Source organism: Anser cygnoides, chromosome 14, assembly GCF_040182565.1.
Source record: "Anser cygnoides isolate HZ-2024a breed goose chromosome 14, Taihu_goose_T2T_genome, whole genome shotgun sequence".
Lineage (NCBI taxonomy): Eukaryota > Metazoa > Chordata > Aves > Anseriformes > Anatidae > Anser > Anser cygnoides.
Genome location: NC_089886.1, coordinates 19,091,545 through 19,104,756, shown reverse-complemented (window position 1 = coordinate 19,104,756; position 13,212 = coordinate 19,091,545). Strand labels below are relative to the sequence as shown.

At 37.8% G+C, this 13,212-nt stretch overlaps 1 protein-coding gene and 1 long non-coding RNA gene across 7 annotated transcripts in view; one reads left to right on the top strand and one right to left on the bottom strand.

Moving 5' to 3' along the window:
- ATP10B (ATPase phospholipid transporting 10B (putative)) overlaps positions 1-13,212 on the bottom strand; it is a 216,125-nt gene that overhangs the window by 158,361 nt on the left and 44,552 nt on the right. For 2 of the 5 annotated variants that reach the window (XM_048064682.2, XM_048064686.2), the window contains exon 1: positions 204-341. The exons of 1 other annotated variant lie outside the window; for it this stretch is intronic. The gene's annotated coding sequence lies outside the window, so the exon portion shown is untranslated. Of the gene's footprint in view, positions 1-203; positions 342-13,212 lie in introns of those variants that run through there. 2 more of the 5 variants (XM_048064688.2, XM_048064689.2) reach the window with 1 other exon arrangement.
- Positions 253-11,977, top strand: LOC125182883 (uncharacterized). Of its 2 annotated transcripts, none has more exons than XR_007163570.2 (3): positions 253-396; positions 3,778-3,872; positions 10,347-11,977. It is a non-coding gene; the product is annotated as an uncharacterized lncRNA (long non-coding RNA). The 2 variants fall into 2 exon arrangements; XR_010834949.1 differs by lacking the exon at positions 10,347-11,977 and adding an exon at positions 9,070-9,839.

The following is a 13,212-nucleotide window of genomic DNA, read 5'->3' as shown; positions in this document are numbered from 1 at the left end:
CAGGACACTTTGTAAAATGCAAAGTAAAGCTCCTTGATTAACTTTCTGGTTCTAAGTGAAGCAACAAGAGCAGCCTGGAAGGAAAAGAAGCCCTTTTCTGGACATGAAACGATCCATATATTTCACAGTCTGATGCACTGGCACTTTCGTAGTTAAATATTAGGACAAACAGAAGTAAGACTGGAACAAAAGAAATTTCTTACCTCCTTGGAGAATGAGCTTGGAAAGAAAAGATTCTGCTTGGAGAGAAAACCTTGACCTGCAATTAGCAAGGGCAGGTTAGCTAGATTCAGAGCTTCTCTCTCTTTTTTTTTTTTTTTTTTTTTTTCCAATTTGTTGACTATTGGAATCCAGGAAGAAAGTGGGATTGGAGAGGGCTTCACTGTCTGTTCAGAGGTAAGAGGAGATCTTGTGTTCCGCTGAGAGGCTCAGAAGTAACTGTTGGGCTACAGATGAGGCTGTGAATACTTTTGTGGATACAAAAGTTCTTTGTTTATAAACTAGTGGTGTATGGTGTCTGTGAGGGAAGAAAGGAGGAGGTGGGAAGTTTGATATCTTTAACCTCTTTTTTTGCTTTGCTTGGTAGCTAATAGATCAAGGCTGTTAAACGGACCAAAGTCCTTGCTTATCGCTATAAAAAAGGCTTCTGCTGGAATTCCCCATTATCCTGCAAATAAGCTCAGAAGTCTCTTCACTGGTTCATCTCTATGGATACTTGGCCCCAAGTAAAGAGACAAAGGAGGTGATGAACCGCATGGCTTGTTAAAACCCCAGCAAAAGGGCTGACTGTGCTCTCCCAGATGTCGGAAAGGGATCAGCTAACGCGTGGGCTTTGGCAGGAATGTTGCACTGAGAAAGGCTTTTTTTTTTTTTTTTTCTTCCAGATATGATACTGGAGTTTTCACTCCAAACCTTGTAGGTGGAAGCAAATACCTTGGTAACAGCTGGCCTCCTCACATTAACTTGTTAATGTTAGCTGAGAGCCTTGAGTAACTTACACTGTTACACAGCAACACCCCGTTAATCTTGTAACACTCAAACAAGCTCCTGCTCCTTGATACTAAATGATATTTTATAGACCTAACAGTATTGCATAAAAAATAATGAAAAAGTAGTATTATTTCTAAATAAGAAGACAGTTTGTCTGAACTAGTAACATGTATGCTTAAAAAAATGAGAAGCTCCCCCCCACCCCCCAAATCCTGGAGATAATGTATTCTGTTATTAGCTTGTCTGGAGAGGAAAAAAGTTGAGAGGATTGTGAACGAGATTTGTCTCTCTAAGTTGGAGAAAGTCTGGGGCATGTAGGAAGAATGGCAGATTTTTAAGAACTGACAGCCTATCCTAAACCTTCTGTCATATAAGCAGATCCAGACTAGGGGGTTTCTATAAAAACTCTTCAGTTTTCACTATTTTAGGTTCCATTGGCAGTTTGTAAAGCTACCTGTACTGTAGACTAATCAGTTTGATTCTCAAAATTCAGAAAAAGAAAATGCACTTTACTCCTCTTTCTCCTCCCTTCTTGTCTCCTAATTACTACACTAAGGGGGCTCTGTTTTTATTTTGATGCTGGTGTTACACAAAAAATCCTATACCGTGGGATCAAGTATTTGCCTCCAAGACAAACTCATTTCCTCATTTGATCCATATAGCTTAGGAATGTAATCAGTGCATTTAGCTTATCTGCACCTATTTCATTTCTCCATTTTCTACTGCCATTAAATTGGATTAGAGGAATGGCGATTCTGTAGCCCCGCAGGAGAAGAGGCATCTCCTCCTTGTGTAAGCTGTGGTTCTGCTCCCTCCAGCTGCCGTTGGCTGCCTCTCAGCCCCCTTCCCACTCCTTCCTAGGGGGACCTGGAAGATCCCATTGCCCTCTTCCCATCTACAGCTCTCCCTTTTCTCCTATACAAAATGGCGCTCTACTGTCCTAAATATCTTTCTTCTCACCAGAGACATTCAGGGAGGTATATCATTGCAAATACCAAGGGCACAGAGCTTGGTATTTATTAGCAAAATAAGGCTGGCTAGATGGTATTTTTTCTACTTCTGCTGCAGTTTAAAACTTTGTCCACTGCTCTCATATCTGTGAATGACTGAGGGTGAGCAGGAAATCTATAGTACATCTGAAACACTCAGAATGGTTTTCATCTTTTTCAGATCTGCAATTAGTTCAAGACTTGCTATGGAACATATACAAAAAGGATTTTATATATAAATTCTATGTAAAAAGTAGGTATATAAATACACACACACATATATATACATAAAGACGCCCAAATGATTTTCCTTTACTAACTAAGCAAGCATTTTTACCTGTGGTCTCCACATCAGAGTTCAATAAATACATTCACATAAGTGCTGACTGAATTCTGAAAAGCCTTCTATGCATGGCTTATGTGTGAGTAAGGCTGCCTGTTTGGATCAGTCAATGCAGTTAATCATATGTGCACACTGAATACTGTGTTTGTACTGTGTCTGAGGAAGCAAATCCTTTGTAATAGACACAGAACATCGCATAGTTTTTACAGAAGGTTTACAGAACCTAAAAGTCATTTACTGACTGTAAATACCTTTAAAACAGGTCATGGTTTTAATAGCCAAGCAGCTTGAGAGTCAGTGGAGTTTTCTTGACACCAAAAGAGGACTGGAAAGCAGAATTTTCTCTTTGGGTGACTTTTTGGGCTTATTCTCACATTACTGTGACAAACAGGACCATTCAAAACCATACAAGAGCCACAGCTGTTTGTGCACGCATCAGGAGGGATGATTTTAACAGGCATTAAGCTTTCTGTAAATGCAGATGCATGGCCAAACCTGTAGAACAAATATATGATTACATTGCCTTGCATTTCCTTTGTTCTGTGAGAATCAGGTTGCTCAAGCATTTCACAAACTTGGCAAAATAAGGGCAAATAATTACTGAGGTTATTTGTTTCAAAAATTTGCTATATATCTTTTTGAAAGCTATGGCATACGAGAAAGATTTCCAGATAATTACTCATAACTCTTCTGATTTGATGTGGCCTTAATTAATACACTTGTTTCCCTAGCCCAAGTAATATTCAGGAGACAAAACCCAGCACATTTTCTCCTAAGAAAGACATTTTATCCTCAGATAAGCAGAGAATAACACTTCAAGAATTTATTTCCTGCAGTATCAAAAAATGACAGTTCCTTACTGTTCTCTAACAGCTTCTTCTTGATGAATTCAAAGTCATCTACAAACACTAATTTATCAATTTTCATAACAACTCTGTAAAGAAAGGAAACTGTCCCTGTTCCACAGAGGAACAGTGATCTTTGCCCCAGAACAGTTAAACCACAGTTTTTAAAGAGGAATTTGCTATGAAAGCAAATGAAAGTTCAAATATGCTATGATAGGAGATTATACAGTTAAAACTTTCACTAGAATATAACGATTAATTAGAGAAAAGGGGTGTTTCTTTCTTGTTTTTTACAATCTCTACAGTCTTCCATGAGCATAACTTTATCTTTAATTCTGACGTAAAGGAAGTACCTTAAGCTGAGCACTGACAAAAAACACGAAGTCCATCAATTCTGCTAGCCCCTACAAGATATACTTAGCAAATCTGTTTTGCAAATATTGATCTATTAAACCCTGAATCCACTGCAGTTCCCTGGTGTAGTGCCACGGTGCATTGTAGGCAATGTAGGAAATACAGCCCAACAAGGAAAGCCATCATCTGAAAAGAATACAGACACAATACATCCTCACATCATATATGCAATGTCTAAACCATGTCTTTCATATAGGATCGTAAGGGTTGGAAAAGACCTCCAAGATCATCTGGTCCAACCATCACCCTACTACCAATGTCACCCACTACATCTTGCAAGTGTTGAGGAAGGTAAGCTATTACTATGACTCTTGTTCAAGTTAGGAACCTACCACTGTTAATCACTACATTAATAAATCAGCTTGAGTAATATCTTATTTGTATATTCACTCTTAATCTGTGTATTTATTTCATCAGCCTTGAGCAAGTAGAAATTTAAGATAAAATTTCTCAGTGAAACAATGGCTAGTTATCTACAGATGATCAAAAATGTTTGACATTTGCCACAGGACTTCAGCATACGCCTAAGCGCTTTGCTGGAGCAGCGCCCAAATATGAAAAAAATCTTGTTAACCCTCTGATGCGTCCTGGCTGGAAGTCATCAGAGTGCCTTCAGAGCATTTACTTTGCATTCTGGCATGAGTTAAAGATTGAAGCATCCGATGCTAATTTTAGTTGTACTTCTGACTTTTCTGGGTTTCGTAGGGTTGAGTCAGAACTGCGATGCTATTTCAGGATAGATTTTTTGTAGCAGAATTCAGCTTGTTCTGTTTTACACAGAGGAAAATATTTAGTGCAGAACTTCTGTTTTTATGTGGTGAGAGGTAATCCTATTTAACAGAAGTTGTGTCAAACACAAATCATGAATATGTCTTAGGCTATGGATAACAAACAGGCTTCAGTGGCACCTTTTCAGTTGCAATGCAAGTGGCAGAGAAAAGTGTGAGAGCTCCTAACCCAACAAATGCAAGAGAACATCCATCCACGTACCATCGCTCTCAAATTAACTGTTCTCAAGCTATGCTTTATTTAAATAAATGTCTAGGAGCAAAACTACAAATGAATACCTGTTGCAAGATCTGAAGTATTGTGTTTGATATATGGGAGAGAATGTTCTATCCTTGCTTTCCCTTCTCAACACTTTGTTTTTCCTTTCTCTTTACAGATCAGGGAAAAACACCATGTCAATTTTGAAGTTTTAACTAATGTATCTGAAACTAAATCCATGTTGCACTTGGACAGGTGCTGACCTGACTAGCTCTTTAATTAAAACATTTCTCACAAGGGTTCCTAGATACAGAAGAAAAATAATAAGGCACACATTTAATTTCATGCAAGTTCTTCATTGAATTGCAAATTTATACAATCTGGTTTAACTCAGTGAAGGAAAGGAGCTTGAGCAACCACTCTTGCACGTTACAAATACCCCACAGAGTAGTCTGATAACCAAGAAAAGACTATCAAAATTATATTGCTTTTATTATTTAGAAATATTCCATAACACAATGTAATGCAATACCATTTCAGCAGAACAGCTAACGCCTTGGGAAGCAGAACAGTTATATCACAACAAGCATCTTAACAAGTATTTACATAAGCAAGGACTACAAGACGGTGCCTCTAAGCCTTTAAGCCACAGAGTCTGTATGGCCTTCTGAAATATTGTCTCTGGCAGAAGGTACAACAAAATACCATCACAGTTCATGTACTGGACATTTTTTCTCTGTATTTAGGATAAGACAGTGGCATTTTATTAATAAAGAACATCTTTTAAAGGAGGAAGCAAACTGTGTGTGGGAAAAAAAAGATTTCTTAGATAAAAAATTTAGAAGAATGGTGGTGAGTTCAGATGTTATGTTCAATGTTTCAGAAATAATATAATTTCTGACCAACTTTTACAGAGTTTAAAACAATTTTCACAGGATTCTGCAACATTTCTATCAACTATGTTGGTTATATATATTTTTTCTAAATACTATCTGAGCAACAGTTCCTCATGATAACTATTGGTGTAGTGTTATTTTCAATGCCTCTTTCTTGTGATTACTGAAGTGAATGGGTAAAATCTTACGCATAGTATTGGTGCTGGGTCACACAAACACTTCTGTGTCAGCTAATCCAGTAATATTGGTATAAAACAAAGAATTTTTTTGAAGTACTCTTTGTTTCAGTTTGTCAAAGGGGCACAGTCACAGTTACTATATAGTAAGGTAGATACCCCAGAATTGTTTAATCCAAATTGGACTTTTTCTGCTTCAGTGGCATATTAAGAAAATTTTAGCTTCTCAACTACATTTGCTGTAGAGGTTCTATAATTACCTCTTGATTTTGTGGAGTATATAATACATTTATAATCCTAATTTCTATAATCTCATAGAGATTAAATTGTGCAACCTTGCGATTAACATTAAACTAACAGGTAGAATCATATTGTAAGATATAACACAGACATAGAAGTGTTTGATTTCTATAACTTCTTTTGTTGGGTTGGGGAAACATTGATTAGTGCTTTGAACACTTGTGAAAAGAAAATATGAAAGGGCCAGTAAAACAGTCAGGTGATACGACTTAAAAATCAAATTACTATTAATGAAAAATGTTTTATGCTGCATTTTATTTCAGGTGACCTGAAGTGTTTCAAAATCATTATGTACATAATATATAAAGAAGTAAAGTACACCTGGCTTTGTTCATTAGGAGATGGAAATAAACCCCTGAAAGACCTGTATGCACTCAACTACTAAGAAAGTTATCCCAAGTATCTGCAGTAAAGCGAGTCTCTTAGATCAGGATTCCCTGTCCTCCTCCAAATGGGGTTGTATAACAAAGTTCACTTGCAATGCACCACCATTCTCAGGATGGCCATTAAGAGACTTTATTGCAAAATAGCCTTTGTGGGGCCCTGGCTTGTAAAGTATGGCACAGATCTTGGGCAGGATCATTTTTTTTCTGCACTAAGCTCCCTGATGCTATGGCTAGACTGATGCTAATAGCTGAGCTGCCATGCCACAACACTCTGGAATCTGCAGTGAACACCTGCTTGGTGTACTGCAAATCTTTTTTTACCTCTACTGCTAGTGTGATTGTCCTGGACATCTGAATCAAGGATGTAAAATGTAACAACTCAATATCCAAATTGTTTCTGGTAATATATCTAAAAAACTAACACGAAGATCACAATACTAATAAATATTTCTATACGCCTCTTTTGGCACCAAATTTACCAGACTTGGATGTAGTATTTTCTCCTCAAAAATGTGTTATTAACATGGCATTTCATTCCAAAGGGAGAAAGATAAAGTCCTTTTGGAATCCATGTGCAATTTTCTTTTCCAGTACCCAACTACGCACTGGAAATTCAACAGCAGTACCATTCAGCACTCTTGCAAAGTAGTGACAGATAACACCTGCAATGGAAATGGCAGAGAAAATTAGACAGAATGCAATTACTTGCATTGGAATCTAGCCAAGATATTCAAATTAGCAACAGGACAATGAGTAAAATATTGTAACTAAATCTGAAGCCAAATAACACCTGGAGTGCTCTTTTTGTTAGGCAGATGCAATATCAAACACTGGAGGATGGTAGCAGCAGCCAGAAAGTTAAACAAGACTGTGATTGGAACACAGGTGGATGCCACTTGCAAGAACACACACAGCATATCTGCCTGAAGAATGTGGCAAAGCTCCTCAAGGTGTTCCTGAGTGAACAGGAGGAAAATCCAATTCTGGACAAAATGCTTGGAACCCACTGGAACGTGGCTGCTGACGACCTCTGCTCCAGGAAGCAGAGGCAGAAACGTAACAATTGCATAACAATTTGAGTAGGGTTTTCTTGCATTAAGATCCATGTTTTCCAGGAGAGATTAAATAACCACAAAAGCTAGTTTGTTCACTATGACTTAATGACATTTATTTTAATATTGAACCCGTAAATTAGTTCTGCAGAAGCAAAAAGAAAGAAAACAAATCAGATGCTCTGAAAACTAAACACTTTTCAGGAAGACCTCTATTATAACATCAAGAAAAGGAAGCATCTGGAGCTATATTGCCTGCAGAGGATGCGAGTTTGCTGGCATAACAACACAAGTGTTTAAAAAGATTAGAATTTGATTCTAGAAACCGTTTATCTTCCCTTTTTCAACCCCTCCTCACAGTAAAGTGGAAAAAAAAAAAGTTTTTTTCATACAGGGAAATAAAGTTAGAAGAATGGTTTGTGATTAAAGACAACACCGAAAGATGGGGCCAGAATTCATTGTCCATGACTCAGACGCTGTATGGTTAAGAGATAGCCCTAGGATGCAGAGAGGTGCCTACAGGATTTTTGAAGGCGACCCCTTCCCCCTGCCTGAAGCTCCTTCCTATTCAATGAAGATAACAAGGCTTGTTTGCCTCCTGGAGAAAGCAAAAGATAAAAGTAATTGGTGTCAGTAACTGATGTGTGCAAAATGTTATGTTCTCTTTAGATAACTGTTGTTTGAACCAAGAAAATGAAGATGGAAAAATAAAATCTAAATTTGGGTTTATATTTTCTAGAAGACCAGAATGCGAGACTCCTATTTGCTACTGATTTTTGCCATCTTTGGGGCTTCTGGGAAAAATAAAACCACATTAAAAAAAAACCAAACAAACACCACAAAAGGAGCCCCCTTCATTGAAATGACAAATACAGTAGAAAAGAAAAAGTTTAACTTAAGAATTCTACTTAGCAGATTCCATTATGATTCATCACTAGGGCTAAGGAAATGCTCACTGTGATGGAGCATGGACAGAGCTCTCTTATCTTCCTCTGAATGTGCTGGCACATCCTCTCATTGGAGCTCCGTAGCACTGATGAAATACAGTTTAGTTTTTGGTTCCAAAGGTAACACAGCTGGCAGAAGCTCGGAGACCCTCAAGTATGTTTCATAGAGATGGATGCTGCTAAAGGAGAGGAGAAACACAATCTGTAAAAGAAGTTCCCAAATCTGAGTGTGGTGACTTCAAAAGTGCTGGGCAATTCTTTACTACCACCAGAAAGCAGAAGGAGAAAAAGAAAGGACAGAGTTTCACACAGCTACTTATTGTAACTACTTACTGTAAAAGAAAGAAAAAACTGCTGAGCTAGAAATTGCAACAAGAATCACAACAGTCAGTTCTAAAATAACCTCAAATCACCTTATTTCTGTGAAATGTTAAGGGGCTTTTTGTGAGACCCTGCGCTATATCATGTACATTCACCCCAGCTGTTAAAAACTGGTTCCAGCTTATTACCCGTCATAAGTTTTCCCACAAATTAGTATTTATTTTTTTTCTAAATCAAGCTCCCACACTTTTGAATAGTAAATTTTTATTTCTTTAATCTGCAGGCAAGACAACATCAGAACTAGCAAACAAATACAGATCATAGTCAGAGAAACGAGGAAAATGCAGTAAAGCTTTGAAAGGGCTTTGAATGTTAGGAAAAATTGACAATAACTAAAGTTCATAGTATTTTTCTGAATTACAGGAACCTGAAGCAGCACAGAACAGAACTGAACAGAACAAGAACTGAACAGGCTAAAAATAGCCTCAAAGATTAATGCTGCTTAGAAGTCATAGGCAGCATGAAACAGCCCACCAGAAAGGTACACAAGGTACAGCCTCATAAGCATGCTTCTGATTTATAGTCAGCAGGACAAGAAACGTATTATTGTGTCATCCAGCTGGGACAGTTTGATATTTTGAAATACCTCCCAAAAATACCTAGCATATTCCTTACAAAGTAAACGAAGAGTACAGATAACTCAGCAAACTGGCTTCAAATCATTAGAGTCCATATGTTTTCTAATGCCCGGTTGTATATTGTATTGTTACTGTTACAGAGCCAACTGAACTCTTTATATCCCTGACTGAGGGCCAAAAACTGCAGCCAGGTTCCCTGTGCAAATGGATTATACTGGGCAAGAGTGCCATGAGGTCCACAAGGCAGACAGTCTCCACAAACAGGAAAGCAATAGCTGCCTGCCAGCTACCTAATTGTGGAGTTGGTGTCTGCTGGGAAGCCAGCTGCCTTCCCAGCCTTCCAGATGGAAGTGAGAATGTACAAGAAAGTTGACAATGAAAGGTACTTAGAAATCAAATAAACACAATTTGCACTACAATTGTGATCTGCTTTGACCGGCCCTCTTTCATGAAAAGCACTTCAGGGATTTTCTATTTCTGCAATAATAAAAAAAAGAGGTAAGTTGAGTACAGAAGAAAGCAATGATGCAGAGGACCTAGACAATCTCTTACATTTGGAGCAGCTGTCTTCAATATCCAAGTACACAAGCACATTTAGCAGCTATGAGTGAAAAGTTCAGAGGTTCCTTTTCGGTTACCAGAGTTTAGAGTTTTACGTGAATCTTGCCTAAATCCTTTCAGCCTGCAATCTGAAACAACTGGCTTGTATTTCCTCCTCTGGCTGTTTCCATTCAGGGCAGTAATGCCAACACTTTCTTGCAGTCCTAATCAATCAGAACAAGAGACAGCAGCTTTCTGGAGCCCCAGAAGAAGTGGGTAGGTAACTTCTTGCTCGTACTACACTTAGATGATGCCTGAGATAAGATGAATGCATCGGAACAAGCTTCCTTATACAGAAAATTAGCAGAGCATTTTGGGTAGAGCTCCAGCTGGTCCACTGATATCAGTGATAAGATATTTATTTCAGTGGGGCATATTTATCCTTAATTACATAATCAACCATTTTCAACACTGTGAAATAAATATAAAATTAACACTTGTGTCCCTATTTCTCGTGCACAGTTATGACCATCAAGCTACCGCTGAAGAAGTCTGCGGAAATCTAATGAGGTCAATGCTGGATCAGAAATCACTGGAACATCATTACTGGCAAGTCCACCCAAAAAATTAGAGAACCCTCTCAGAGCTCTGAAAAAAACAGTTCAAGAAAAAAAACACATCTATGGTATAATGAAAACATTTGTGGCAAACTTTGAGAGATTTCTGGATTGCTAAGCTTTCAGCTTTATCCATCAAGACGAGGAATTTTCTGTACTGATCATCTGTTGCTTCCGTACTGAGCTCCTTAACTATAATACATGATAGAGAGGATAATGGCATAGTGGAACTTCCTCTGGTATATCTTTTTAGACAACAAAAGAAATATTAAGTTAGTAATGTTGGTAAATATGGAGTGTTACAGTTTTACCTTTCTAGTTGTGTTGTGTTCCAAAATTACATCCTAAACAAATATTTTCCTAAAATCCTACCTGGACATCAATTGTCTTCCAAAGCATAAGATGTAGAGAGAGCCAAAAGCCATTCTAAATATAGGTTCTTCATATTACTGTTCATAGAATTTCTTCCCATCAGAAACCCAGCTGTAAGTACTATTTTTCTTTAACATAATGATAAATATTGTTTTTCATTTTGTAGTGATGCAAAAGGTTAACTACGTGCCCAGGGACCAAAGAAAATCCACAGAAAATTGCCATGAACTTTGTAGAATCATGCGTTAAACCTTCTTGGATGTCTTCCTAACATACATGTTAGCAGGAATAACTCCAGGCCCCTAGAATTATACTGCATCCTGATCAAAATGAACATTAATTAAAAAATGAGTTTTCTTACTACCTTTTTATGGCTGACTTGCGGGTCCTTTCCACAGATATAGATTTGTCAGTAAAAGAAGCTTTGAACCAGGTTCACAATGGATGGAAATAATTTAAATGTAGTTCAGAGTTGGTGTGAATTAGCAGAGCCCAGCTGACCTCATTCTAATTTGATAGCTTCTACCACTACAGATTTGCATTTAGAAATTAAACTCATCAAGATATTCCAAATACTTTCAAATCCTCTCCAGTCAGAGTTCATGAGGAGTTCATGTTCTTTGGCCTTTCAAATGTAATTATCAGTCAGAAAAATACTCAACTTAATGTCTCCCTCTTGCCATCTTCCCCCTTTTTCTGGTCTGCTTTACAGCACTCCCCCCTCCCCTTCTGTGTTTCCCTCCTCCTTTTGTTTCCAGAGTTAATCTTCCTCTGGTACTGTTACTATTACTGAATTTAATTAGTTGATTTTACCATTAGATGAATTTACTATTAAAACTATGCAAATTTTTCCTTTGGCTAGTTTTGTACATAGCTCAGTTCTGTAAGATATCCAACCTCCAGTGAAGAGCCTGTCCTTTGTTCATAAGAGTTTCCTAAGCAAATACAAAACTTGCTCACTTGCTCAGAGTAGCAACAGACAAAAAGAGAGACACTAACTATATTTTTTGAGGATGCCCACTTGGTGACAAAAGACTTAAACAGGCAGTCTTGTGGCTAAATCATCTGGTAGAATGACAAATCTGCCAGGACTATGGCTGTGTCATCAATGAGTGGGTGTGGATGCCAACCCAAAGCCCCCAGAGATTCACAGGCCTTAAAATTCCTACAAATACTGTTTAGGTAGTTTAGAACAATCAGTTTATATTGCTGGAGTTAACCTCAGTAGTCAACATACATGCAACTGTCCCTGGACCAAGAAGAAGCTGAAGTTTGTTTCTTCCTTCTTATTCCCTCTGTGTTTATTCAGAACTATTTTATTTCCTCTTGACATTGTAGGAGTTCCTTTACTTCTTCCCCATCAAACCGATATTTATCAGGAAACCATTTTGGCACCTGAGACTTGCACAGCATCTTTGCTTTCTGTTTTTATCAAATCTATGACCTTAGAAAGCCTCCTGTAGCTTTTCCACCTGACTCTGTTGTAGCTATATGCCAGATATCTCCAGGTATAACAGATGGCAGAGGGACTGTCTGTATTTTCAGTTCAGAGTCAATCTTTTCAACAGGTTATGACAGTTTATACCACTATCTTTCTTCTTTATGCTTTTCCTGACTTTAAAAAAAAAAAAAGAAAAAAACACCCTACGTTGTGCAGTCAGTGTGGGCAGTTGGAATGAGAATAGTGTTTGGTGCTATAGGATTAATTACAGTTTTGAGTTGTGGGTAGATATGAAGTAGTTCATATTATCAGGATAGAGAAGATCTATTACTTTAAGCATCTTTGTAAAAGGATCTATAAAGATGGCTGTTCATCACAATTTCTGGCCTTAAAAGCCTTCTGTCATTTCAGAGTATGGGAGAGAGGGGAGGGGCAGAAATCCAACTCTATTTAGCGTCTCTATTGCTTTTTAATGATCTCTTCAGCATCTCAAATGATCATTTAATATCTTCTGTCATCATTTTTCAGAGTCCCACACAATCCTCAGCATTACTGTCTGTTTTCATGGCTCTTAGCTCTCTAGCATTGCAAGGCGTCAGCAAGCTTTTACTCCTGTCTAAACTGACTAGGATAATAGTCATATCCATCATAACTTCGATTCAGTGACAATTCATTGTGCTCATCCTAAACATCCTCATGCACTTCATCATTTGCAGTCCATAAAGCCTGTTTTTCCTCTACTCAGTGTCCTGTTCTATTTCCTTTCAGTCCATTGTCCCTTATACGTGGAATATCAAGTGCTGTATATTCCAGCTCAGTTACATCAGTGCCTGTGAAAAACTACTGCTTCTCATTTGGGCCCCTTGATTACAATCATCTACCTTTAAAAAGTCCATTATTAGTTTTAATATCTGGTACGTTCTATTGTCTTTCATTTTGTGATATTGAAGAAATATAA